Source organism: Thamnophis elegans, chromosome Z, assembly GCF_009769535.1.
Source record: "Thamnophis elegans isolate rThaEle1 chromosome Z, rThaEle1.pri, whole genome shotgun sequence".
NCBI classification, from domain to species: Eukaryota; Metazoa; Chordata; class Lepidosauria; order Squamata; family Colubridae; genus Thamnophis; species Thamnophis elegans.
In genome coordinates, this window is record NC_045558.1 from 87,943,093 (window position 1) to 87,970,098 (window position 27,006).

The window sequence follows — 27,006 nt, forward strand, 5'->3', positions numbered from 1 at the left end:
TGCATTCTCAAAATAGTTTTGCTTTACACTTTTAATTTTGTATGCCAGTTCTTTTTCCAGTAAATTCATTTTGTGTTTTATTATATGACTTTTCAATTCCTTTTTTTGTGGTTCTCTTTGTAATTCCATTTCCAATCTTTTATGTTCTTCTTCTAACAATGCCTTGTTTTGTTTCCTCCTCTTATTTGTCTTTCCCATATACTTTATTGCTAGTCTCCATGTATATGTTTTAATGGTACCCCATACAATTTGTAATGAAATCTTTTCCTTCTTATTCTCTTTTAAAAAAAAATCCAATTCTTTTTCAGTCTTTTGTATAAATTCTTTTTCCTGCAATATTGCTTGATTTAATGTCCATCTCCATTTTTTTTTGTTCCTTTCATACTATTTTCATTGGATTATGGTTTGGGTTTTATTTCTGTCTCTTGTACACATGCTTTCAGTTCCAGTGTCATCCATGTCATATCTATTCTGGACCACGATTTATGCATATTTGAGTAGAACGAATATTGATTTTTCTTTGGGTGTATCTTTCCCGTACATCTTGCATTTATAGCTCTTCAGTCATTTTAAAGAAGGTTTTTGGAAGTGTTTTCTTGGCTTTTTAAACCTATTTTATTTCTCTTATAGTCAAGTTCTGTATCCACAATTACATTGAAATTTCCAACCACAGAGACATTTTCATATTCCAGTGCTATTATTTTCTTGTGTAATTTCCCATAAAACTCATCTTGCCTATTGTTGGGTGCATATATCCCTATCAGCAAAATTTGTTTTTGATTTATTATTATCTTCACCATCAATATTCTCCCCTCTTCATTTGCAAAATGCTGTCTAGCCTTTATTGGGTCACCTTAGTACTCAGGAGTACAGGAACCAGGAACACTACTTAGGTAACCCCGAGGACACAGATAAACCTCCAAGTGCTTCAATAACCCTCTAAAAAGGTGCAAATTACCAGCTGTCTGCAAGGAATATAAATCCTTCCATTCCCCACTATCCTATCCTGTCAGATATAGTTGGGAATTTTTTGATGGAAAGCAAAACATCTTCAAAAAAGAAAAACAAGAAAGTCAAGTTGCCTCCTGAGAAAGCACCCTTGGGTTATATCAAGAAGTTTTCAACTAGCTACTGAATATTATTCTTAAAAGCCCAGCTGTGTGCCATACAAAACTAAGCAATGTATGATTGGTTTGTAAGAAAATTCAAACAAGAAATGCCATAGAAGTTTTATAAAGCATGTACACAGAATTCCTAAATCAGGGCTATATCTATATAATCCAAGTAATTTGTTTATATCAAAATTGTGCTTATACTAAAATAATAATGAATTGTTGTGTATTTTGACTTTGCCTTTCTCCAGAAATCTGAGGATGTATGCATTGTAACCTCCCCATACATTTTAACAATAATGAAAACCACAACAGTGATTAAAAGATATTCTGCTGACAAACATGCTTATGCCAACTTTCAGAGTTTTAAATTCTTTAAGTAATTTAAAATCCAGATGGGAATATACAATATTATAGTTTTGTTTTATATAGAATGCAGAATTGTATATAGATTTCAACTTCTTCTACAGTCAAGTTTACATAATAATGGAAGATCAGATCTATCATAGATTTGGGTTGGGTAGATGCTATTGAGTCAGGTGACTCCTGTTTACTCACTGAATAAATGCTAACCATTTGATGAGTCTTTAATATTAACCTGTACCTCTCTCAAAGACAGTCCTGAAAGTTCTTTGATCTTATACATTCACATTATTGATTTTAAACCTTCCCCCCTTTTTCTACTTCCCTCAACTTTGTTAGGCACAGGTCTTCTTCTAGTCCTCCACTTCATTTTCAGTCCTTCCCCCCTCCCCTGTCAGTTGTTTTCGTCATGTCCCAAAGGCGAAAATTTCTTCTTCTTCAAGTTGTTGTTGAGAAGGTGGTGGCCTTCCAGCTCCAGCGGTCCTTGGATGAAGCAAACTATCTTGACCCCTTCCAGTCAGGCTTCAGACCCGGTTACAGCACAGAAACCGCTTTGGTCGCATTGACCGATGATCTTTGGAGAGCCAGAGATGGAGGACATTCCTCCATCCTGGTTCTCCTTGACCTCTCAGCGGCTTTCGATACCATCGACCATGGTATCCTTCTGCGACGACTGCGGGAGGTGGGAGTGGGAGGCACCGTGTTGCGGTGGTTCTCCTACCTCTCGGACAGGTCGCAGTCGGTGTTAGTGGGGGGGCAGAGATCGACCCCTAGGCCCCTAACATATGGGGTGCCTCAGGGTTCGGTCTTATCCCCCCTACTATTCAACATCTACATGAAACCGCTGGGAGAGATCATCCGCAGGCACGGGATAAGATACCATCAATATGCGGACGATACCCAGTTGTATCTGTCCGCCCCGTGCCAACTCAATGAAGCGGCAGATGTGATGAGCCAAGGCCTTGAGGCCGTTATGGACTGGATGAGGGCTAACAAGCTTGTACTCAACCCAGAAAAGACCGAGTGGCTGTTGTGCTTCCCTCCCAAAGATTCGACCAATATTCCATCACTCAGGCTGGGGGGTCAAATTTTACACCCCTCAGAGAGGGTTCACAACTTGGGAGTCCTCCTGGACCCACAGCTATCCTTTGACCACCACCTGACGGCTGTGACCAGGGGGGCATTTGCCCAGGTTCGCCTGGTGCGCCAGTTGCGACCCTACCTGAATCGGGAGGCTCTCACAACAGTCACTCGGGCCCTTGTGACCTCTAGGCTGGAATACTGCAATGTGCTCTACATGGGGCTGCCCTTGAAGAGCATCCGGCGACTTCAGCTAGTCCAGAACGCGGCCGCGCGAGTGATCGTGGGTGCACCTCGGTTCACCCACATAACACCTATCCTCCGCGAGCTGCGCTGGCTACCTGTTGATCTCCGGGTGCGCTTCAAGGTGCTACTAGTCACCCATAAAGCCCTTCATGGTAGTGGATCTGCGTACTTGGCCTTCTGCCAATTACCTCCCTGCGACCAATTAGATCTCATAGATTGGGCCTCCTCCGAATCCCATCTGCCAGCCAGTGCCGGCTGGCAACTACAAGGAGGAGGGCCTTTTCAGTAGTAGCTCCGACCCTTTGGAACGAGCTCCCCGTGGAGATTCGTACTCTCACCACCGTCCAGGCCTTCCGCATAGCCCTTAAGACCTGGCTAGCCCGTCAGGCCTGGGGACAAAGATAGCCGCCCCTCCCGAATGATGAATGAATGTTGCTCATTATTTTTACTTATGTGTGTCTATGTCATAGTTTGTATCCCCCTTCCCTGATTTTATGTGAGCCGCCCTGAGTCCCCTCAGGGAAAAGGGCGGCCTATAAATGTTAATAAACTATCAAACTATCAAGGGAGCAAAAATTACAATTATTTAATTCAGGACTAACTGATTTAATCTTGCCTCCATGGTATTCTTAGTAATTATCTAATTGGAAGGTTTTTATCTTCCTTCTCCATGTCCATCTTTCACAGCAGTACACCCAAAAAGACAAGAGTACTTGTCTATTTTCTCCTTAAATGTTGGCATTATTGCATTTTTCTTACAAATGGACGTTGCATTTCAGACCGTATTTCGCTATAATACTACCAGATTCTATATAGGAAAACGAACGTGTGAGCAATATACATCTTTAAATATTGCATAACCTCACCTTGCTATTAATAGTAATCTTTTCCCTTCTCTTGTGGAAATTCGGTTTTCTATAGCTCTTCTTCCAAACCCACAGAAACCCAAACCTTGAGAGAGAGAGGGGCGTGCCGCGAACAGGGCAAACGTGTGAAAGAAGCACAGCGAACAGTAGAAGCGCCCCCGTGCGCCCCCTGTTGTTCACAGGTAGAACGTGGAGGTGGGGGGGAGGAAATGTTGTCGGTGCTAGCCCAACCCACCACCTGTGTGCGGGCTATAACTCCCCCTCCTTCTTAAGACAGAGAGCGAGAGCGAAGCGCGCCACCCTTCGTAGGACATAGAGTCTGACTTGGCAAACGCGTGGCGCGTGCGCAACCGTGCCTGCGCGCGCAGATCTAAAGAAGCGCGAGGCGGTGCCACCCCCTTCCCTCACCACCATCACTTCGTTCATTGGGGAGCCGCGCGTGCGAGCGGGTGGCGTGCGGCGCGCGCTCGCCCTTTGCTTCTCTGTTCCTCCCGCTGTGTCGGTTGTTTTGTGAGGAGGAGTAGAGCGGCTCAATGACTGAAGAGGGGGGAGCGCCCAGCTGCCGCCATCATCACCGCCTCCGTCCCATCAGCAGAGCCCCCCAGTTGGCTTGCCTCTGAGGAAGACGTAGTGTGCCGCTCCTTTATCAAGATGTGGTGAGGCAGGCAGGAAAGACCCTCCCCCACACACCTCTGCTTCGCAACCCCTCCCCCAAACTTCGGGACAGAGGACGGGAAGGAGGAGGATTCGAAGTTGCCGCGCCCCGAAAGGGTGCTTGGACAGAGCCCGACACCGGAGTAGGTGAACGAGGAGGAAATCAACAATTTGGGATTCATTTCGGCTGACGCCCTGCCTAGGTAGGTAGGAAGGTAGGAAGGAAGGAAGGAAACTGAATGGGTGTGCCATACTGACCTATGCGAGGTTGAGGGGAAAGAGATTCTGTCATCGTCCTTGATTCTTCTCGTTCCCCCTCCCACCATTTCCACATCGTTGTGTATTGATGTGGAAGGGAGAAACGAGGTTCCAGGATATGTATAATAGTGAATTTCTACATATTAGTGTAAGCTTATATCATATGTATACGGTATTTTAAATCAATGCTTTAATCTGCTACATAAAACCAAAAAAGGATAAACAAATCTTTAAAACATTGCTTCTTTATGAAGCTTCCATGTTACTATAAAGTGATCTGAGATTGGAGATACTATTATGTTACTGGAATGAAAAACTATAACACATTAATGGGAATAGTGATATTGCTATGCCTTGGGAAACATATTTTGTAAACAGAAATGCCTAGGCTTTTAGGAATCCTGTCCTTCCAGCCTGTTCTAATACTAATTTGTCATTGCAAAACTTATAGAAAAGAAACCCAGTGCTATGTTAGCATGTTGTCCATGAACTGGAAGTCTGATATTATAGGAGACACAGGGAGTGAATTTTTTGGTGGTGGGAATCTTTTACTGGGTGGGGAAGTGGGTTTCATTTATAAAACTGTTAGGGCAGGAAATGGTAATTGGTAGTTTACTGCTATCAATGCCAGAAAATTGGATAAAATGGTGATGTTTGAGAAAACATTCTAATTCAGTATTCATGTATAAGAGATTAAGCATATCAAACAGAATGAGGGGTTGCAATGTATTACCAGTTCAGTAGATTATCATAGGCAGTTTTTACTGTAAGTATAATATTTTATAGATTAAAATGTCAGTGTCAGCTAAGTATGGAGAATACAGGAGATTTTCAAATAAAGAACATATGTATTGGAATGCAAAGGGCCATCTGAGCTATATAGATATGACTTCATTGAAATTGTGAAACTGCCTGTGGGCCACTTTAAGACTTGTTGATTTTTATATATTTAAAACAGATTTATTAGTTATTTTATATTGTCATTTACAATAAATATCCTAAAAGTATTAGTAAAATTAAAACATTAAAATTTAATCAGTCAGCAATTACCATTTCCTGCCCCAATATTTTTATAAATGAAACCCACTTCCCCACCCAGTAAACTGGCTTCAGTTTAGAAATTTATGTTTTAAGGCCTTTTAAAAGATGTGACAGTATCAGTTCATCAGAATAACAGAGTTATTTTGGGATCTCTGGGGTTACAAAGAAGGTTTAATTAGTTGTCATCATCTGATGAGCCAGTGGAAACTATAGGTAGAAGCCTTCAGGTCAATGAACCATGAAAGGAGCTGGATTAAAAGTGTTCTCTGAGGTAATATTGAACTTAACTGTATGCAACAATTTATGTTTAGCAATAATTTTGCAGTTAATGTAATACTTTTATCATAGATACTGTATAATTGTATAATCTTTTTAGTACCAAATTTGGAGGTAGTACCATGTAGAACACATTTAAAAAGTGCAAAACATTTTAAAATATGTTTTATACAAAATATGTGTTGGAACAAAACATTTCAACTCAAAAGGCTTACGTAGATGTGTTCTCTGACAGGCTTGTGCAAGTGCCATCTGTGCATGCGTATATAAAGACAACTAGGGCAGTCTTTGACATACAGTAGCTGTGCAAGCCTTTCAAAGGATGTGCCTAAACTAGTGTATTAAAACAGTGATTAACTTGTGCTAACACGGTTTGCAAAATGTGTTTATTTTGTATATAGTTCAAGAGCATATTAGAATCATGTAGCCTGGATTTTACCAACATGATTTTTCTAAAAATGATGCAGTTGATGTAGCAAAGAGATTGTAAATGCTCCTATTCCTGGAAAATGAAAACAAATCTGGTTCCAGAATCTCCTCCAAATTATGATCCAATCCAGAATAAGGAGATCTACACACTTACACAATGGGCCCTTTCATTTTATCTAGATTTACTGGTATTCTCATTTCACAAACCTAACAGACTTTAGGTGGTTACTCAAGAATTTGTTTTGAAATTTTATAGAGAAATAGACTTGAGTGGTAGCATCTTATTCTTGAAATTACTCATGTGATCATCCACTGGTTTATAGTGAAGGATAACCTGTATGTTAATAATACCAAGTTGCATTGCTATATCCTGAGCTAAGCAGGAGATTGTGTGGCACTGTTAGTCTGGTAATTCTGAAAAATTAGATGAGATGAAACAACACAATGAAAGTTATGGATTTACCCAGAACTCATCTGGCTGTATGTTACTTCCATCTGTAGCTCTAAAGAAGCACATGTAAATTTGTGGTTCCTCCTAGGCTTACAGTTCCTGCAGATACTACAGGTGGAAGACATGGCTAGGAGACGCTTTGCCTAGTCTGTTTGGTGCACCAATTTTCAACTACTTTGGAATGCAATTGAGCTAACTGCATTTAAATTTACACTTTGCTAAAAACCTTTGGAATTGTTTGTCTTAAGTTGTGTTTAAGATATAGGTAGCTTCTCATAACCAACTGCCCTATACAGTGACTGTTCCAGGTTATGTCCATATGCTGAAAAAGTAACTACAACTGGTCCTTGCATTTATTGCAACATACTGGCAGTCACGTGATTGAGATTCAGACACTTTACAACTGTTGCAGCATCCCATAGTCACATGATTGCCATTTCCATGCTTCACAGCCAGCTTCTGACTATCAGTGGAGAAGCTTGTAGTAAAATTGCAACTCATAGTGATGTGATATTTTGCTTAGCAACCATGATGGAAATGAGGTCACAAGTCTGTAATGGATACATGATATTTTGCTTAATGACTCCATTGCTTAGTGACAGAATTGCTGGTCTTAATTATGCTCAAGTCCTGGTCATTAAGTGAGGACTCCCTGTATTTAGGTTTGAATGTGGCCCTGGTGTCTGAAGTTATTATGTAACTTTGTTAAATAATTTACATATGAAGAAGACATTTTTCAGCTTTGATGTGGGATTGGAATTGTATTTGAAAACTGATAATTTATAAAATCGTTTTGAAGCAAAATATTGATTCCCAACATTTATAATTGATCAAACTGTTATAAATGTTGACTGAAAATAATGGTTTCACCTGATTCCAGTGGGTAAATCAAGTAATAATAGTAGTAGTAAATCAAGCAATATCAGAAATATAATTTAGTAAAATGTGTTGATTCAGATTATATTGTTTTTCTAGCAATATAAATAATTGGGAATGAGACCATTGTTTCATTCTGGATAATTCTCATATACTGTATTTGCTGAAATATATATCTGTTGTCAGTCTACTGGTGACTTAATCAGAAATAATCAATTTGAGGTTACTGACATGAAAACAGTTATTCTCTTTATAAAAAAAAGAATCTCAAGGAAGAATAAATATAGACATACAGACACAACTATGTGACAAGTTGCCAATTGATTTTGGAACTTTCTTCCCCACCACAAAATATGTGGAAGTAATACACATAAATGTGCATACATGTGAAAAAATGTGTAACAGAAAGGTCATACTCCATAATGGGCAAGACAAGAAAAGTAACCTTTATAAGTGTGTTTAATTGAATTAGCAGAACCCTTTTCAGTCTGGGTTCAACAAAGCTAGGCTCAACAAAGAGTATGGGTGATGTGGGTTATGATCTTGAAAATCTTATGTGGCATGGGCCAAGTTACCTGTGAAATTGTCTTTGTCTCAGTCATTGTCCCATCCCACCTGGTCAGGCAGGCAAGTATGTTGCAGACCCCAGTGGTTAAAGAATTGTGACTTGCAGAATCCAGGAGGAGAGCTTTCTCCAGGAGGAGAACCTTCTTTGCAGTTGCCCCATCCTCTGGAACATTTCTCCTCTCCTCGAGGCAAGGCAGGTTCCTGCTTCACTAGTCCTTTGAAATATCTGAAGATCAGGCTCTGCAGACATCCTTGGGGCTCATACAACAGTACACAGCCATGGCCTGGTCAGTGTCTTGAAGGCCTTCTCAGCTTTTAAATATAATTATATTTAGCTTTTATGTTTTAGATTTTAGTTGTACACTGACCAGAATCACTCTGTGAGGTTTTCTAAATTTGACATAAAGAAATAAATAAAATTGATTGCTCTTGTGGATAACCTTTGGGAGGCTTGGAACAGAGGTGATGTAGCTGTCCTGGTTCTCCTGGATCTCTTGGTGGCTTTTGACGTTATCAAGTAGGATATCTTTCTGGTCTAGCTTTGGTTGTTAGGAGGCATGATTTTACAGTGATTCATCTCTTTGTAGGATCACTTCTAATCAGTGTTGTAGGGGGAAGACCCAACTTTAGGTTTCTGCATTGTGGAGTGCCTCAAAGCTTTGATCTCTCACTTCTCCTTTTTTATATGAAGCTGTTGGACAAGGTTATTTGTTGTCAAAGGGTGCAATATCACTATGCTTATGATAGTTCAATTGTATTTTATTACCGCTGCCTGATAAAGGAGATAATATTGTTGAGATGGCGTCCCAGTGCCTGGAGATTGTAAGGGCCTGATAGGGAGGTGCCAGCTTAGAATTATCTTAGTAAGGAGGAGTAGCTCTGGGTTTTTAAATCCCAGGCAAAATCTTGGTTCTTGATAGGGTTGCACTTCCCTTCACAAAGCTGGTGTGAAATTTGAAGGACTTCCTGGACTTGTAATTCTTGTTTAAGGAGCAGGTGGCAGCCATAGTCAGGGGAGTATGCACAGATCATCTTCTATGCCAATTGCACTCATTCTAGGGATGGAAATTTGACACTGAGCTGCTCTTAAAGATTTTTCAGTAATTAGAAGTGATACAGAATGCAGTGGTGTGTGTATGTTGGGTATCTTCTTGCTCAGCTGCATTGTCTTTGACTCTTTCTGAATGCAATTCTAAGTGCTGGTTATGATCTTTAAAGCTTTATATGGCATAGTTACAGTATATATGGGAATACTTCTCCCTGAGAGTATCTGGTCATCCCACGAAGTTCAATAGAGTAGCTCCAAGTCTCTTCCTTTTAATACTGCCATCTAACCGATCTAGGAATTATGCAATTTCTGTGGTGGTCCCAACCTTGCAGAAGAGCTTTCCCTTGGCAGTCTGACAGGCCCTCACATTTTTACCTTCCAGAAAGTCATAAAAAACTGATTCTCCTTCAGGTACTGGGGTAGAATGCAGTAGAAGCCTATAGTTGATTCTCTGGAGCTTCTTAGGAAGTTGACTGAGATTTTTTAAATAATTTTAATTGTGTGTGGTTTTATTATTGTTGTGAGCTGCCCAGAATTGTACTGTAACATGCACAATACACACACACACGCACACTACTGTTTACAGTTAATTATACATTATCCCCAGTTATAAAATAAATTGATCATCATCTGCCTACACTAATTAATCTGTTTCTGACACATAAACCCCCACCATCACAGAAATAACTCACCTTTCAATCAAAATAACAAGAGAAGAAAAAGTTCCCCTTGGATAAAAGAATTCATAGGAAATAATAGTTGAACTGGGGAAGAAGAAAAAGTGAAAGGAGAAACCAAACTAGAGGTGAGTAAAGAAAAGGGTTTTCTTAAGACTAGGAAGGAAAGAAAAAAGGGGAAAGTTCTGTTTTAAAAATTATAGAAATTCATCAGGCAAGTAATCTTCAGTGACATTTTTTTTCAGCAGTAGTATCTGCAGACATTTGCTCCTCTGCCCATTGGCTTGCTTTCAACAACCTTTTTTTAATTCTCCATATTCTTGAATTAATAAACTTTTTACCTTCCCTTTACTTATAAAGGTAAAGGTTCCCCCCCACATACATGCTAGTCGTTTCCAGCTCTAGGGGCGGTGCTCATCTCCATTTCAAAGCCAAAGAGCTAGCACTGTCCGAAGATGTCTCCGTGGTTATATGGCCGGCATGATTAAACGCCAAAGGCGCAAGGAGCGCTGTTACCACCAAAGTGGTCCCTATTTTTCTACTTGCATTTTTATATACTTTCAAATTGCTAGGTTGGCATGCAATTTAAAGGCACTAATGTAAGGAAAAAACTTCTGTTGGCATCACATTAATAAATGTTTTGGTAACAAGTTTGAGATGGTATACTGAAAATGTTAACTGATTTTCTTTAAATGATGAATATACACAGAAGTAAAAACAAATCTTAAGTATTCTACAGTTAAAGTAAGTTTTATTGAAATAGCATTTACTTCTGTGGCATTGAAAATTTATATATTTCTATTTTAAGTTCTTGTTTGGAACCTGTCTTCTGTTGTTGTCTTAACTTTTTTAGACAAATCTTCCCATAAGCCTTTGTAATAGTCAGTGGCAATCTATAGATCTACTTAGAAATGAGTCCCATGGATTAATGAGATTTACTTCAACATATTAAATCAATAGTAAATCCATAGAGTTCATGCAACTTGTAGGTAAATCATGCCACCAACTTTGTGCACTTGTTTATCCATCCTGATTACCAGTAGTTCAATTTGAAAGTCAGCTGTACTTATTTTAAACATACTGATTTTAAGCTTATTTTAACTAATTTAATTTTGGGGAAATTTATTTGTTGAAGCAGCAATGTTGGGTTTGGGATAATGAATGTATTCCAAAATTAATTTTTTCTGAAATAAATGCTAGCAAAATCTCAAATGTTTATTGATCAAATTCCTATAACTAAAATATTAAAGTCTGGATGTTTCCAACATTATTTCCTGATGTGTTTATAGAGATACGACCAAAAGAGCTTTACAGGTATCATGTGATATAAGCTTTTTAATAGATAGAACTGTCATATATAGTGACAGTTAAGACAAATGTAAGTTATATGGAAGAATTAAGGAAATGCCTTGAATCTTTGTGTGTGTGTGTGTATGTGTATATATATATATCTATATATCTATATATCTATACACATACATACATACATACATACATACACACACACACACACACAAACATAAAGATTCAAGGCATTTCCTTAATTCTTTGTTTATGTTTGTGTTTATATATATACATATATATATATATATATATATATATATATACACACACACACACACACACACACACACACACACATATACATACATACATACAAACATAAACAAACATAAAACATAAAAACTACCCTTCAGTTACAGTATGTCGATTGGTTACAAAACTTTTGTGCTTTCTCACCATAGTCTTCAGTTGCAATTTATATAGAATCTCATATTATCAATCTAATATATATGTATACAATTATTATCATTATTAAACATTCATTTGACTATAACTATTATTACATCCTTTTATGTGAGATATTCTAAATTTAGAATAAATTTATATTATGGTATTTCGTTACAACATCCTAAAATCATCCAGTAATATTAAATCTTTATATTGTATTCTATATAAAATTGTTTATCTTTGGTTACAAAACTTTTGTGCATCCTCTCCATAGTCCTCACTTAAAATTTATATAGAATTTCATATTATCAATCTAGTATATGTGTGTGTGTGTATACATACATACATACACACACACACACACATTATTATCATTGTTAATCATTTATTTGACTATAACTATTATTACTTCATTTTATGCGTAATATTCTAAGTTTAACTAAATTTAAATTAGTTTTTATTGTGGCATTTCATTACATCATCCTGTATCCTTCCAATAGTAGTGCCATCTTATATCTCTTGCCATTTGTAGTATTTGTGTTCTAATTGCTTTCTTGATAGATCTTATATGGCAACTTGTTTTTCATTGCATATCTTGTGAAAACTCGAAACCCCTTGTCTGTTCCTTCCATCAACTTCCCTTTGGTTGTCACTGATGCTTCTGCCAAAGTTTCCATCATTACTTCTGCCAAGTTTTCTCCCTTTTCTTCTTCTATATTCTGGAGTCTGAGGTAAAATTCTAATCTGTCAATCTCCCATTCCAATATTCCACTCTTGTCTTTTCCAACCACGCTCAATCTGCTATCAATATCACCAATTTTCTTATCTCTTTGTTCATCTTTTTTTTTCAAATTTTTTAAACTCTGTCCTCGTATTTCATCATCGTTTGGTAAATATTCTCAATTTTTCCATCTTTTTCTGTTCTTTGTTCAATATTCTCAATTCTCTCTTCAATGCTCTCTGTTCTTGTGTTTTTTGAATTTCTTGCATAATCATCTGCAATGTCACTTCTTTTCCTTTTTCATGCTGCCCCATTCCTCCAGATAGTAAACAACTGCCACTATATAGAATCCAAGGCTTTGGAGTTCCTTGGGAGATAATGATTTACTTGTAAAAAACAGAAACCCCACAAAAATGCTCTAACTCCCAACACTGAGATGACCTGTGGAACTATACAAGGTGAGGAGAGAGAAGTGAGCAAGAAGAAAAGAAGGAAGATGCAGCAGATGGTGAGAGAGTATAAGAAAGACATTTGCCAGGACCTCCATGCTGGAGCTCTCCTTGTTAGTCCATATTTCTGTTTCTACAAGAACAGTGCCATGGCTTCTTCTCAGGGCAGGTGCAGGAAATCTAGGACTCTGCTGGTTCAAGCACCAGTGGCAGCAACAGCCATCCACAAAGGTGGGTGGTGGGTGGGAATGAGGTGGGAGTGTAGGAAGAAGTTTCATTCTTTATTTTTAATTTTTTTAAATTCACATTTTTAGTTTAATACATTTATACAGGCCTATATGAATATAATAATTTTGCAACTTCTGGCATATATCTAAGCCCCTAATACAGAGGCACTCTGAGGCCTGAAAAATACTTCAAGGCTCAGAAGTTGAGAAGGCTAATTTTCTTTTGTAGCTTATTCAAAGACTGAATTGAGTTAGCAAAGAAATGGGATACAAATGTCTATTTAATAGAAAGAGATACACAAAACTTGATGGAAGAACTGATATTTATTGCTCTAAATGGCCTTGTTTGTTTGGTGCCTTTCTGTCCATCTGCCCCTCCCCTCCCCCGCTTCTCAGATCATTAGTAGAATTATTGTCCTTAGGGTATCATTGAAGGCACCCAATTTTACTGTTAATTGGGATTTCTTCTCAACCCCATGAGAAGTTTGTTAGATGCCTTCTCAAGCACTGTGTCATTAGGTTTATTAGGATGAGGGTTTTAAGAAGATGGAGCAAATCATGTAGAATGCCGCACCACTTCTTCTTGTTGTTTTTGCAGAGATTCAACAGTTGCAAATATATCAGTAGAAAAATGTGGAACAAGCCATTCAGTGAACAGTGGCTTTACTTGAGGTACTACAAATTGCAGAATTAAAATGAGCAAAGATTAGAAAGAATGTTGTAAAAGCAAAACAGATTATAAACAAGTAGTCTTCACTTAATCATTGGTTCAGTAATCATTCAAAGTTACAGAGATGTTGAACAAATGTTAAGTTATTAAAATCACAGGCATTGCATCATCCTCATGATCACATGATAAAAATATGGGTGCTTGACGACTGACCTACATTTACAATTGCAGTGTGTACTTCAACTATCCCTACTCACCTAGCTTTCCCCCTCCATCTCTACTCGTTTAGTTATGCTGCATTCCCCTGCCTACACCTGCCACTCCTGCCACCCTCAAATGACCTTTGCCATCTTCCTTCCGCTGTTGATCAGCCATGCATTAACAACTGCCTCAGCAGGTACACCTTGTCAACAGGAGGAAAAAGCAAAGATCAATTGAAGATGGTAGCAGATAGTGGGATAGGTTCTGCATAGTGTAGGGTGAACAAAAGGTTAGTAATGGAAGAGTTGAAACAGGTGAGAATGATAGGGCAGGAAAAGTGTGAGATGCTTGATAACTACAGTGTGGTCCTGGTCTAACAACTGCAGTTGGGATTATACGTGTATATGTAGCCCTTGCTTAATCATTCATTAAGTGACCAAAATTACAACAGTGCTGAAAAAAGAGACTCATGAACTGACCTCTCACTTAAAACCATTACATTGTCACAACAAACAAGTAATTGTGATTCAGTTGCTCACATTTACAGTGGTTACAGCATCCTGGGTTGACATAAGTATTTTGAAAATGTTGGTGAGGAAGTCATTAGGGAAGATCATAAGTTACAGTTATGTGATGTCTCACTTGAGAACCATGGTGATTTGTTCAATGAATATGGCAAAAAAGATAATAAAATCAGATGCAGTCACCTGATGCCTTACTTAATGACTGCACTGGTTAACAATGAATTTTATGTTACCTACTGTGGCCATAAACTGAGGATTATCTGGTATAGTAAATGAGTAAGATAGACTGCTGCAATACAGCAGATCAGAAATAAAAACATGATGAAACTAAAACAAAAGTGATATAACTTATTGAAATCATGTTGAAGGCAGGTATTACCATACACAATAATTAGTGTCTGAGCATGTGGAAAGAAAGCTTGTAAAACATGTTTTCATGTGTTTTTAGTTCCTAAAACAGTGTTTGCAATTGATAATTCCACAGGCCTATCCACATTCAGAAAATGTGATATGACTTCTAATGCTGTAATTAAAAAAATGATTTTGGATAATTTTCCTTACTTAAAATGGTTGTACTATATCCACTATGATTAATTATGCAAAAATAATTCATTTTAGTTTTATTGAAAAATAGAGTTTCTTCTTACCTTATTAGAAAGAGATAGTGGTTGATTTCATAAAATAATAATCTTGTTCTTAATCATAAACAATTATTTGTACTTTCCTTTTTCTGAGAATTGTACAAGACAGTACTTTAAACAAATATATATATATGTTTATCTGTGTGACTGTCTGTGTGTCTGTCTCTATCAATCAATCCATCCATCCATCCATCCATCATCTAATTTGTCCCAAATATATGCAACTTAGTTGCTGTTTTAAAAGGATTCTAACTTACAAACGAAGGCAGATATACATGTCCCAGGATAATGTTACAGTATCCAATCTTGGTCACCGAGACCAGAGATTTAGTCTTCCAAGCTTTTGGACTTGTGTTGGAGCCCATCCTAAGGGATCTACCAGCTTCTCTCTCCAGCATGAGTCTGAAAATTTGGAAGTCTAAATCTCTGGTCTCGGTGACCGACCCAGATTGGATTCTGCTTCTAACTTATTTTGTGATGCACTCTAAATGTGGTTTTGATTATGTCTACTAATGTGTACTAATGTTGGGTTCCCACAGCTATGTGTGAGAGTAAATGAAATGTTCAGTAAATAGACTGAAAATAGGACAGTACTGTACAATATCTTCTTGACTAATATATATTTTAATAAAAGTTTAAGAAATACTTGTAGTGATAGAGATATGGGGATGTTAGAAGTTTGGAGATGTGAATGTATCTGTTCTTTTCTATTAATACAATGCTCTATTGTTGGATGCAATCTTGAAATAAGTTTTTGAAATAAGAGGAGTATGGATTTAAACATAATTATCAATAACCCAATTAGTCATGTTTGACAAGGAAAATGGAAAGAACAGTTAAAAATAAAGGTTAAAAAATTAGAACACATGAACGAACTCCATATCATGGAAGAACATTGTCTAAGGATGGGAACATGCATGTAGAAATGTTAAGATGTACACATCCTGGTAGAAATTTAATGAAAAGTAAGTGGTCAGTGGCAAGGAATGAATGTTTGTTGAAAGAAGCAAAACACTACTTCTCTAAGAATGTTCTCTCGCTTGTGTATAGAAGGAAGTTTGGTATGTGAGGAGAAATATAAACATATTTTAAATGCTGTGGGGATGTCGTTTTCAGACCTGCAGCCATGTTCCTTTTTGGATCTTTGGCCTGCCACACTTTCTATTATTCTACTATGCTGTTTCTATTGTGGGAAAATGGGAAGTAGGATGGTATGGAGTAAACTGTTATGTAGCCAAAATAAAATTCCTTTCTAGAAAGCCAGGTAATCCTTTGTCTCTACACCTCTGCACCTGACCAGAACTGGATAGGTGGAACTGCCAGCATAGCAGTGGAAGATTGGACCATATGATGGACTTGTGGGTGTGGGGGCAAGAGCATGAACTTTCAACTGGATGGGGAGAAACCAGGAAGCTCAGATTCGGGTTTCCCTCGGATGTGCCAACATGGTTCTCTTAATAAATTGCAACTTAGAGCAATACTTTGCCTTGGACTCTGATTTAATTTTGGATCCTATTTGGAACACTGACATTAACCCGAATCTCCCTTAAAATACTTAATCAGCTATCCCAGGCTTGGGAAGCTGTTAGGGGTACTGAATCCCAGTTCTGATCCAACCCTGGGCAGTACAAAATTTTAGTGAAGATGGAGGAAGTAAAGAAAGCAGCAGAGAAGGCCACAGATGACGGATCACCTATATTTATTGAGACAATTTATGTGCCTTCTAAAGAGGTAGTCGAGGCTGCAGAAGCTACAGAAAGCGAGCGGCAGCTGTGGGCAAGGTGAAAGGAACTGACCCCAGACCTCCCTCACAGACAGAACTAGCTCTGCGAGGCAACGCCTCGGGATTTATTACCTCTAAGGAATTTCTGCTAGACAGACAGGGAGCTACCAGGGAAGCTCCGACACATGACTGAGGAAGTCAGAGCAGACATCGGCTAGCAGATCTGATGAATGGAGATCCCAGCCACCCTCACGCAGTCATTCTCTGACCGGCCTCCCAGACCAATTTGGAGAGCTAAATGTGAGTGGAATCAACCCCTTCCTTATCTTAGGACCACTTAAGTGGGCCCTGGCCCACCCACTTTCTCCTTCCCTAGCAGAGAATCTGCAACACACTGGAGTAGAGATCTTGGCTCCTTCCACACAGCGACTAGCAAGTCGAATCAACCCCTTGCTGCTGGAGAAAAGCCAACATCAGTGCCCCTTCCTCCTTGAATTGGGGAATTCAATCCAACCAGCAGAAAGGGCCCTGGGACACATCTCCCCTTAGCCAGTCACCAATGTTTGGGCTGCAACCTGTGAATCAAGCACCATCAGGGTGGGCTCTCTTTCCGGGTCATGAATGAGCCCAATACCAATGGGTGCCTGCCCCTCCTCAGCAGATGACACCATTTCAGATAACTGGCCTTGGAAAGAGCCAGGGACTGGGGGCCCCACCGGTTCCAGCCCCCCTAGCAATGCCTCTACAGGATTTTGTCCAAACTCCACCACTGGGTCCGGCTCAACAAAGGGCCCTACCACCGCAAGCAGCTGGCCAATGGGCAGCTCCAACTACCAGCCCTGCTGGCTTCCATGCCCCCATGGTTTTAGTCAAGTTTGATGGAACCCCAGAGAAGCTAGCTTACTTCCTGAATTAAGTCTGTGCATAGATTGATCAGATTGGAGCACAATACCCTTCCGACAGATTCAAGAAATAGCCAAGGGGATGAATGAAGGGGAGGCTGCACATTGGATAATGGAGCTTGATGAGGATATTAACCCTCATCAAAAGCCTGCTGCAGAAAAACCTGCTAAGAGACCTTTGGACCGCCGAACCCAGATGCAGCGAGTTGAGAAGCCTCCACACCTCGTCCCTCAGGGACAATAAAATGCTACCAATGCAGTCAGCTTGGCCACAGAGCATCAGAATGCCTAACTCTGGCCTCAGTTCCACAAGTGCGCCCACCACCCGTCAGCGCGATGAAGAAAAAATCCTGAAAGCCACCAGAAAAGAGTTGTCTGGTACAACAACCAAAGGAGACGGAGGTCCTACCATTGGGAAAGCCCCTATCACCTTGGAGGAGGAGGAGGAGAGTACTGAAGATGACCAAATGGTGAGTGCACCTATTGCCCCTTTACCATAAAATCCAACTCCAAGTGCCAGAAACAGGGGTGGAAGGGGAAGTTGGGGCAATTGTGGACACCAGATGCACCCGATGCTTAATCAGCAGGTCTATTGTAGAGCAGCTAGGCATATGAACAAGACCCCTAAAGCACCCCTAAACCATCCCCATTTGGTTTGAACAGATGGATGCAACAGTAGTTGGGGAGGCAGCCACGCAAATTACCAAGTTGATAAAGTTATTCAGATTCCTTGTAGCTACAAGAATGCAGGAATCAATTATCACGGGGCTTCCATGGCTGGACAAGTGGGTACCCTACAACAAAGTGGGAGGACGGTGTTTGGAAATTGATTATCGGCTTTGGCCCGTTACCACCAGTGGAGCCAAAGGGCCACCCAGGGATGATTGAACCCCATAGCCCAGATTGTCTGGAACCTGCAGCACTTGCAGCAGACACCAAACCCCCAGGATCCAACAAGTACCAAAAGACTACTGGGACTTGGCAGGGGTGTTCAGTGAGGAAGATTGCAACTATCTTCCCTCTCATCGTCCCACAGATTGTACAATAGAATTCATACCTGGGACAACCATACCAAAACCGAAGTTGTACTTCATGACTCCCAAGGAGATGGTTGAATTGAGGAAGTACATCAACATAAATTTGAAGGGGGGCTTTATTGAATTGGCTAAGTTGAAAGTAGTAGCCCCAGTGCTCTTCAGAGAAAAGAAGGATGGTAGTGTTCGTCTCTGTATTGATATGAGGGGGTTGAATGCCGTATGTGTGAAGAACACTTATCCTCTCCCCCTCATGAAAGATATATTGAACCACTTGGCTAAAGGCAAAGTGTTCACCAAGCTGGACTTGAGAGAGGCATATTATTGCATACAAATCAGAGAGGGAGATGAATGGAAGACCGCTTTTAACTGCCCCCTTGGCAGCTTTCAGTTCAAAGTCATGCCATTTGGGCTACAAGGAACACCCACAGTCTTCATGCAGTACATAAACGAGGTGCTACATGAGCACCTGTACCGTAGAGTACTCGTTTATCTCGACGACATCTTGGTCTTCTCTGAAATCCTGGAAGAACACATGAAGCTAGTACGGCAAGTCCTGGAAAACCTACTAGCCACCAAGCTACAACCAAAGTTATCGAAGTGTGAGTTCCACAAAATCTCAATAGATTACCTTGGTTATCACATCTCCAACGAGGGGATAGAAATGGATTTAGGAAAAGTGAAAGATGTGTTAGACTAGAAACCTCCAAGTACTCTCAAACAACTTCAGAGCTTTCTTGAATTTGCAAATTTCTACAGGCAGTTCATTTTGGCTTTCATGGAGATTGCCCTCCCATTGATTGAACTATTAAAAACGGGACCTTCCCCGACAAAGCCAAAAGCAAACCAACCCCTAAAGTGGACAATGGACTGTAAAAAATCTTTGAGAAATTAAAACGGCTCTTTGCCCAAGAGCCCATACTGCAACACCCTGACACAGAACGACAGTTCATAATCCAGATGGATGCCAGTGATGTAGTGGCAATGCTACTGCAAAAGAATAAAGAAGGGCACCTCTTGCCATGTACTTGCATCTCCAAAAAACTCACCACTACTGAAAGGAGGTGGGCCATTTGAGAGAAAGAAGCATATGCGATCAAGTGATCCCTGCTCACTTGGAGGCATTTCCTGGAAGGGGGGAATATGCTGTTCGAGGTTTGGACTGACCACAAAAACCTTGAAGCTCTCAATGCCTGTTGAAGACTGTCTCCAAAACAAGTTTGCTGGGCCCAATACTTCCAAAGATTCAGATTTGAACTGAAACGCATCCCTGCAGGGAAGAACTTGTTGGTGGATGCCTTGTTAAGAAAACCGCAGTACAACAGTAAGAAGGAAGAAGTGGTTCACCCCATCCTTTCTTCCTCCCACCAAAAGGCAGCCCAAGTCACCACCCGAAGCCAGGATAAGCTGATGACAGCAATGAAATCAGCTCTCCCAGCAGACATGTGGCTCAATAATAACAAGGACATTCTAACGCTGAAAGATGGCTTAGCCTGGAAGGGGTCCAAACTTTATGTTCCCATGGGGTTGAGGCTGGAAGTTCTACAGCAAAGCCATGATGCGAAACTAGGAGGCCACTTTGGGTTCCTAAAAATGATCCACCTCACCAGGTGCCAATTTTGGTGGCCGAGGATGAAATCAGGAGTGGAAGAGTACATAAAAAGCTATACTACTTGCGTGATGATGAAAATACGACCAGGGAAGCCCCCTAGACTACTATACAGGGTGGTCAGCCCTAGCCTGGGAAGAGATCACAATGGACTTCATCATCAAGCTCCCAGACAGCAGTGGGAATAGAGTAATCTGGACCGTTATTGATTTGTTTTCCAAGCAGGCATATTTAATCGCTTGCTCAGGATTGCCATCTGCAAAGAAAATGGTGAAAATGTTTGTAAAACACATTTATCGCTATCGAGTGCCCAGGAGGATCGTTTCAGACCATGGAGTCCAGTTCAACCCCAACTTCTGGAGAGAGTTCCTGAGGTCTATTGAGTCCACACAAGGACTGAGCTGAGTGTTTCATCCAAGCACGAATGGAATAGCGGAGAGGACCAATATGATGGTGGAACAATACATCAGGTGTTATGTGGACTATCAGCAAGACAATTGGTTGGACTTGCTACCCTTTGCCAAAGTGGCGTACAACAATGTGGTCCACAGCAGCACTGGATTAACTCCTTTCCAAATTACCAGTGGCATAGAATTTGTTCCCATGCCTGAACTGCCTAGAGAACCTCCCTCCTCCATGTCTCTGAATGAATGGATGGATACCCTAAAGAAAGGATGGGAAAGTACGAAGAAAGCCTACAAGAAGCAAGCTGATAAAAATAAACACTGCTCGCTGCAATCCCCCTTTCGTGTGGGGGACAAAGTTTTTGTATCTACCAAATACATAAGATTAAGAATGCCTAGCAAGAAATTTGCCCCAAAATTTCTAGGTCCATTCCCAATAGTGAAAATAATTAACCCAATTACAGTTCAACTCAGTCTACCCAGAATTCTAGGGAAAATGACCCAGTATTTCATTGTAGCTTATTGAAGCCAGTAATTGGGTCCAGCATAAGACCGCCTACCCAGCCTTCCCCTCCTCCTATAGTGATAGAAGGGGAAACACATGAGGTGAAAATAACCATAGACTCCAGGCTGTATGGGATCACTTACAATGTTGTGCATTGGAAGGGGTACCCTTTGTCCGAAGCTACTTGAGTGAAAAGCTGGAACCTAAAAGCGGATAAGTTAGTAAGACAATTCCATGAGAAGTTTCCTGATAAGCCAAAGGGTCCTCCTGTGGGTGGGGGGAGAGAGGTGGTTAATTCTGTTATGTTAACTCCTACATTAATCTCTTTCAGAAACCGTTTTTGTTTTGAGGAGAGGCCGCCTATCAGGCCTGCAGGTATATTCCTTTTTGGATCTTTGGCCTGCCACACTTTCTATTATTCTACTATGCTGTTTCTATTGTGGGAAAATGGGATGAAGGATGGTACAGAGTAAAATGCTTTGTAGCCAAAATAAAATTCCTTTCTAGAATCTAAGGCTATCCTTTGTGTCTGCACCTGACCAGAACTGGATGGGTGGAACTGCCAGCATGGCAGTGGAAGATTGGACCATGTGATGAACTTGTGGGTATGGTGGCAAAAGCATGAACTTTCAACCAGGTGGGGAAAAACCAGGGAGCTCAGATTTGGGTTTCCCCCAGATGTGCCAACTCTCTTAATAAATTGGAACTTTGAGCAATACTTTGCCTTGGACTCTGATTTAATTTTGGATGCTATTTGGAACACTTGACATTAATCCGAATCTCCCTTAAAATACTTAAATCAGCTATCCCAGGCTTGGGAAGGTATTAGGGGTACTGAATCCCAGTTCTGACCCAACCCTGGGCAGTACAAAATTTGTTTGGTTGATGTGGTGTTCACATTTTTTCCAATTGTTGAGTAAAAGCAATACAAAAGCACTCAAAGCAATACAACAGCCACAGCAAGGACAATGACAACAAGACGAATCAATGTTTCAGAAATGACAGCAAGATTACTATGGCAACTTGATCTCGTGGTAGCCCACAAACCAACCTCAACTATCAGATGAGCCCTGTCAAAACCAAAAGAGCAGACAGAAGGAAAGGAGGAAACCAAAGATCAGGCATGATATATCGAATACAGTGCAGTAACTGTGAAAAGATCTATGAGGGCACAGAAGCAATACAGCCGGAGTGAACACTTAACTCCCTTTTATTGCTCCAATTCCCCTCCCCCAAGTTCCCACAGTTCACTTTAAATCCAAGAGCAAAGCTCCAAGCACACACATGCACCTTCACTAGTTCCTGGTTGCTGTGAATCCAGAGAAGTAGCCAGTCCTGAGAGCAAACACAGTTCAGGAAACTTAGTTCCAGGGAGTCCTCATTGCAGAGAGGGGTTGTTGGGGCATTGCCAGGTCAGACAAAGCAAGGCAAGTTGAACCCAGACAAAGCAAGGCTAAGTACAGAAAGACAAGATGGCAAGCTGTCAACAATTGCAAGCATGGCTGGAAAAAGACAACACTTGTTCCCAAAAAGCACCCCTCCCCACTCTAAATCTTATTTCCCAGGTGAGCCTTGTGATGAGAGGTGGGGCGCCCTCCTCCCAAGTCATCTGCACTGCACTGCTCCTGCCTCCGTTCTCTGTGCTTGAGGATCAGGTGGAAGAAATTGTTCTTTTTTGGAGCTCCTACTCCACTGCCTATTCTTTCCATCTCATTCCCCCTCACTTGGTCATCCTGTGCCTTCTCTCCTTCACGGGCAACCCTTTCAAGGCCTGAGGGATTACCTCGTCCTGCTTCTACGGTCGTTTCTCCGGGGTCAGTTAGGCTACACCATCCTCTTTCATTGTCCCTGGCTCCGACTTGTCATCTTCCTCAAGTCCAGGCTTCGATAGGGCCAAGACAAGAACTATGTTGGCCAAACAGGAAGAAAACTATCAGTCAGACTGCACAAACCCTTCCTGGCTATCAAAAGACACGACCTACTATCCCTCATGTCCATCCATGAAGATTCAGAAGGACACAGATTTGACATAACCGGGATCACAGTTGTTAACAAAAAAACCCCACACTAATTTGCATCACATAAAATGGTAATTAAAGACCAGTACTTTGACAAACGAGCACAATTCAAAGCATACTCATGATGTCTCCTTGAATGGTCACGAAACATTTTCAACCACATTTCCAAGCTCGGAGTTCAGACCAACAGCCCAACTATCAACCTGAGCTACTTATATTTAGATAACATTTCAGTTGTGTTACTAATTTAACAAGGACAGTGATTCACTTAACAAATGTGGCAGGAAAAGTCATAAAATGGGGCAAAACTCAATAAAGTTTCTCAGCCAACATAAAGTTTTGGCTCAATTGTGGTCATAAGTTGAGAACTATTTAATTAGTGTCCCAGAGTAGTAATGTATTATAAATATTCAAATTGTAGTTTTCTTTTGCTGTAGAAAATGTAAAATTACTTGCATTTATAAGTGGACTAGGAGAAAGGAAAAGAAATTTACTTGTTTAGTGTTCAGACTAATTTGTTTCCATTTAATATTAGCTGAAGTACAGCTCTACAGTTGAAAGAGTTTCTGAATTTTCTGAGGGTCCATTTTTATTCATAGTTCCTTATGATATTATGTTATACTTTCCTAGATTCCTTTTTGGTGACAAATTTCTTAATCAGACAAATTAATATTGTTAGATCAAAGATGGTAAACAATCTATCAAAGGATATGGAGAGAGTGAAATGTTTTAACAGTTAAGGATAAATTACAAGTAGATTTGGGGAATGCTCATTCCTTTTTTTAAAACATAAATCTTCTGAAAGAACTTCTACTTCTAGTGGGTTTTTCAGAATCAGAGATGACAGTTTGCAAAACATTAGGAACAGAGAATATCATTCTTTATCAGAGAAATGATAGTAACTTTCTCATTACATTAGTAGGTGGTTAGCAGGAGGATGAAGAAATCTATACCCAATGAACCTAGAAATAAACTGAGTATTAAAATAAATGTACCTAGTTGCTATGAATAAGGATGAGGGGTTGATGTTACCTGATCTATTCTCCCTACCCTTATTTGGTTTTATAGAATATTCTGTCCCTTCAATTTAATCAAAATATTATTTTACTTGAAAACTGTTCAGGTCATTTAAACCTGCAATTCATAGCATCTCTACTTTTTGGGGTTTTCTGAAATTCTTTTATATCTTTGCAACTGAATGCTGTTGGACATTAATGTGGGTCTTGCTAATCAGCCCAGGTGAACAAAGAATTCCCAGCTTTGGTTCTATTTTGTTTATTTTATGAAGAAAATCCTTTAACATGCCTTGTGACTGTGAAAGAAAGATCAATACAATTAAAGGCATAACTAGAAGTAGTTATGTGCTTCATTAAAAATCAGAGCTGATTTGAGCTAATCATATCATATTTAAATCTCACAAGCTTTGGAATTCTTCCTCACAGTGAAGTTTCTTCACTCAAGATTCCAGAAGCATTTCTTGCATGTTCAAAATAAAGTTATGAAATGCTCCATGAAAGTCATTGATGACTATCAATCTGAAAAGAATTACAAAATTATTTTTAAGCCTCTTAGCCTCTATCATTCCACAATTAGATATAGTACTGAAATGGAATAGAATTGGGAAAATAGGGAACATTATAGAAAATAGCTATCTTAAAATATACACAACATATAATCGCTTAAGAGGTTGGAAAGGACCCAAAACAACATCAGGGCTTCTGTATGTCTCTGTCATCCTGGCTATGGTCAATATTCATCCATTCTACCACCTGAAAAATATTTGGAGTAAAATGAGATTTGCAGGAGAATAACAAGTCAGAAGCCAACATTGATGCTTGTTTTACATTTGTGAAAAATACCCAGAGGAATGCTGTACTGACAGATGAAACAAACATGAAAGTTTGGGGCCCTAGTTATGTAGGGAAGAATCAAATGCTGCATTCCCCAATAATTCATACCATTTATCAAGCATGGAAATAGTGATGTCAACATTCAGGAATGCTTTGCTTCCTGCATAATTTGCCACCATTGAAGGAATTCTGCTTTGTATCAAAGAATTCTACAGAAGAATATCAATCAAGCCTTCTGTCCTTGGTGCCCCCTTAGCTTGGTTGCTTTCTTACAACCGTTTCATTTCCCAAACTAGGTAACATCAGTGTTACCTACTTTGTGTAATGAAATGTCTATAAGAAAACAAACAAGCTCCGAGAAAACCAAAGACCCCTGAGCTGCAAATATTCTCCTTTATTGAAGCCATCTATCCAGGTTCACCGACAAAACTGCGAAGCCCATATTCGCGCCGACATAAGTGCGGAGGGCAAATCCGCGCCGTCCGAAGTGCTAAGGAAAAAGGCAACCCTAGCACGATGACATAACCACGGAGGGCAAATCCGAAGCACTCAGCACCCTAACCCTAAATCTAACCCTAACCCTAAACCTAACACTAACCCTAAACCTAAACCTAACCCTAAACCAAACCCCTAAACCTAATCCTAACCCTTACCTTAATTTAAATCGGCTTTCTGTCGCTGTGCTGTTTTAAAGCGTCCTTCTGTCGCGGTGATGACGTCGTGATAATGTCGCGGTTTTAGCGACGCGGTTTTGTCACCGCTATTTTGACGAGCGCGGTTTTGTCGGGCCACGATCTGTCCATCAACTGAAATTCATAAACACAAGACATTAATCTTCGACATACAAGCAAGTTTACAAAACAATGGCTGAAGGTGAATACATCTACTATTTTAGAATGGCAGAGTGAAAGTCGAGATCTATATGCCACGTAAATATAAATATAAGGATAATAGAACTTGTCACAAGCAATTCATGCTAGAAAATTGAGTTGAACTTCTTATCCATGGAGGAATACCCTGAAATTCCTTTATAGTAGACATAACCAATTATAGAAAGAGAGCAAGTTTGAATATTTAATGCAAATAGGGAGTCAATCTTAGAGAGCATTTGTTTTCATACTGGCAGGACTTTAGTGATTATGAAATACAGGTAGTCGTCAACCAGAATGGAGCCTTCCCATTATGGTCATAAATCTTAAAGCAAGTCACCCATGTGACCAACCCAATTTTATGGCAGTAGTTGTTAATGAACCCATTGTTTGTTATAGGATGTTTTTGCCAAGAACCAGAAATAGACATTTATTTTTTTCAGAAATATTGTAAATCATGGTCACATGATTATGGCATGCTGAAAATGGCTGTAAATGCAAACCAGTTGTCTAACACCTGAAAGTAACTATGTAACTTTATCTGAACTCTGGAACCTTTTGTTGGATCCTTTGGACTTCAGATAGTCACAAATGATTTGCCATAAGTTGAGGACTATCTGTAAATGAAACAAATATGTATTCACATAAACTCTCTTTTTATATCAGTAGATCCCATAACAAACTTCATTAGTATTCAGTGGCAAACATTCAAAGACTCTGAAAAAGGATGAATATATTTTGATAGAATAGTAGGGAAGAATTACAAATTTAAATGACCTGTGGATAGCCTTCCTGCCAAAGACAACTGGCAAAATAATACAGATTCTCTGAAGTCTAATAAAATAGAATAGGTTTAAAAATTCAGCTCATTGTTTGGAATAAATTATTTCCTGCTTGCGCTACAAGTACAGGATTGCCATTTTGTTTCAGTGTCCATTGTCTACACTTCTCCTGCACTTGATTTTTACTTCACAAATTAGTATT

General features: G+C 39.8%; 1 protein-coding gene across 1 annotated transcript in view; it reads left to right on the plus strand.

Annotated features, from left to right (window-relative positions):
• The first annotated feature begins 4,070 nt into the window (after positions 1 to 4,070).
• The window catches only part of TANC2 (tetratricopeptide repeat, ankyrin repeat and coiled-coil containing 2), a 335,865-nt gene continuing 312,929 nt past the window's right edge, over positions 4,071 to 27,006 (plus strand). Inside the window, exon 1 of the mRNA XM_032236790.1 lies at positions 4,071 to 4,524. The gene's annotated coding sequence lies outside the window, so the exon portion shown is untranslated. The remainder of the gene's footprint in view (positions 4,525 to 27,006) is intronic.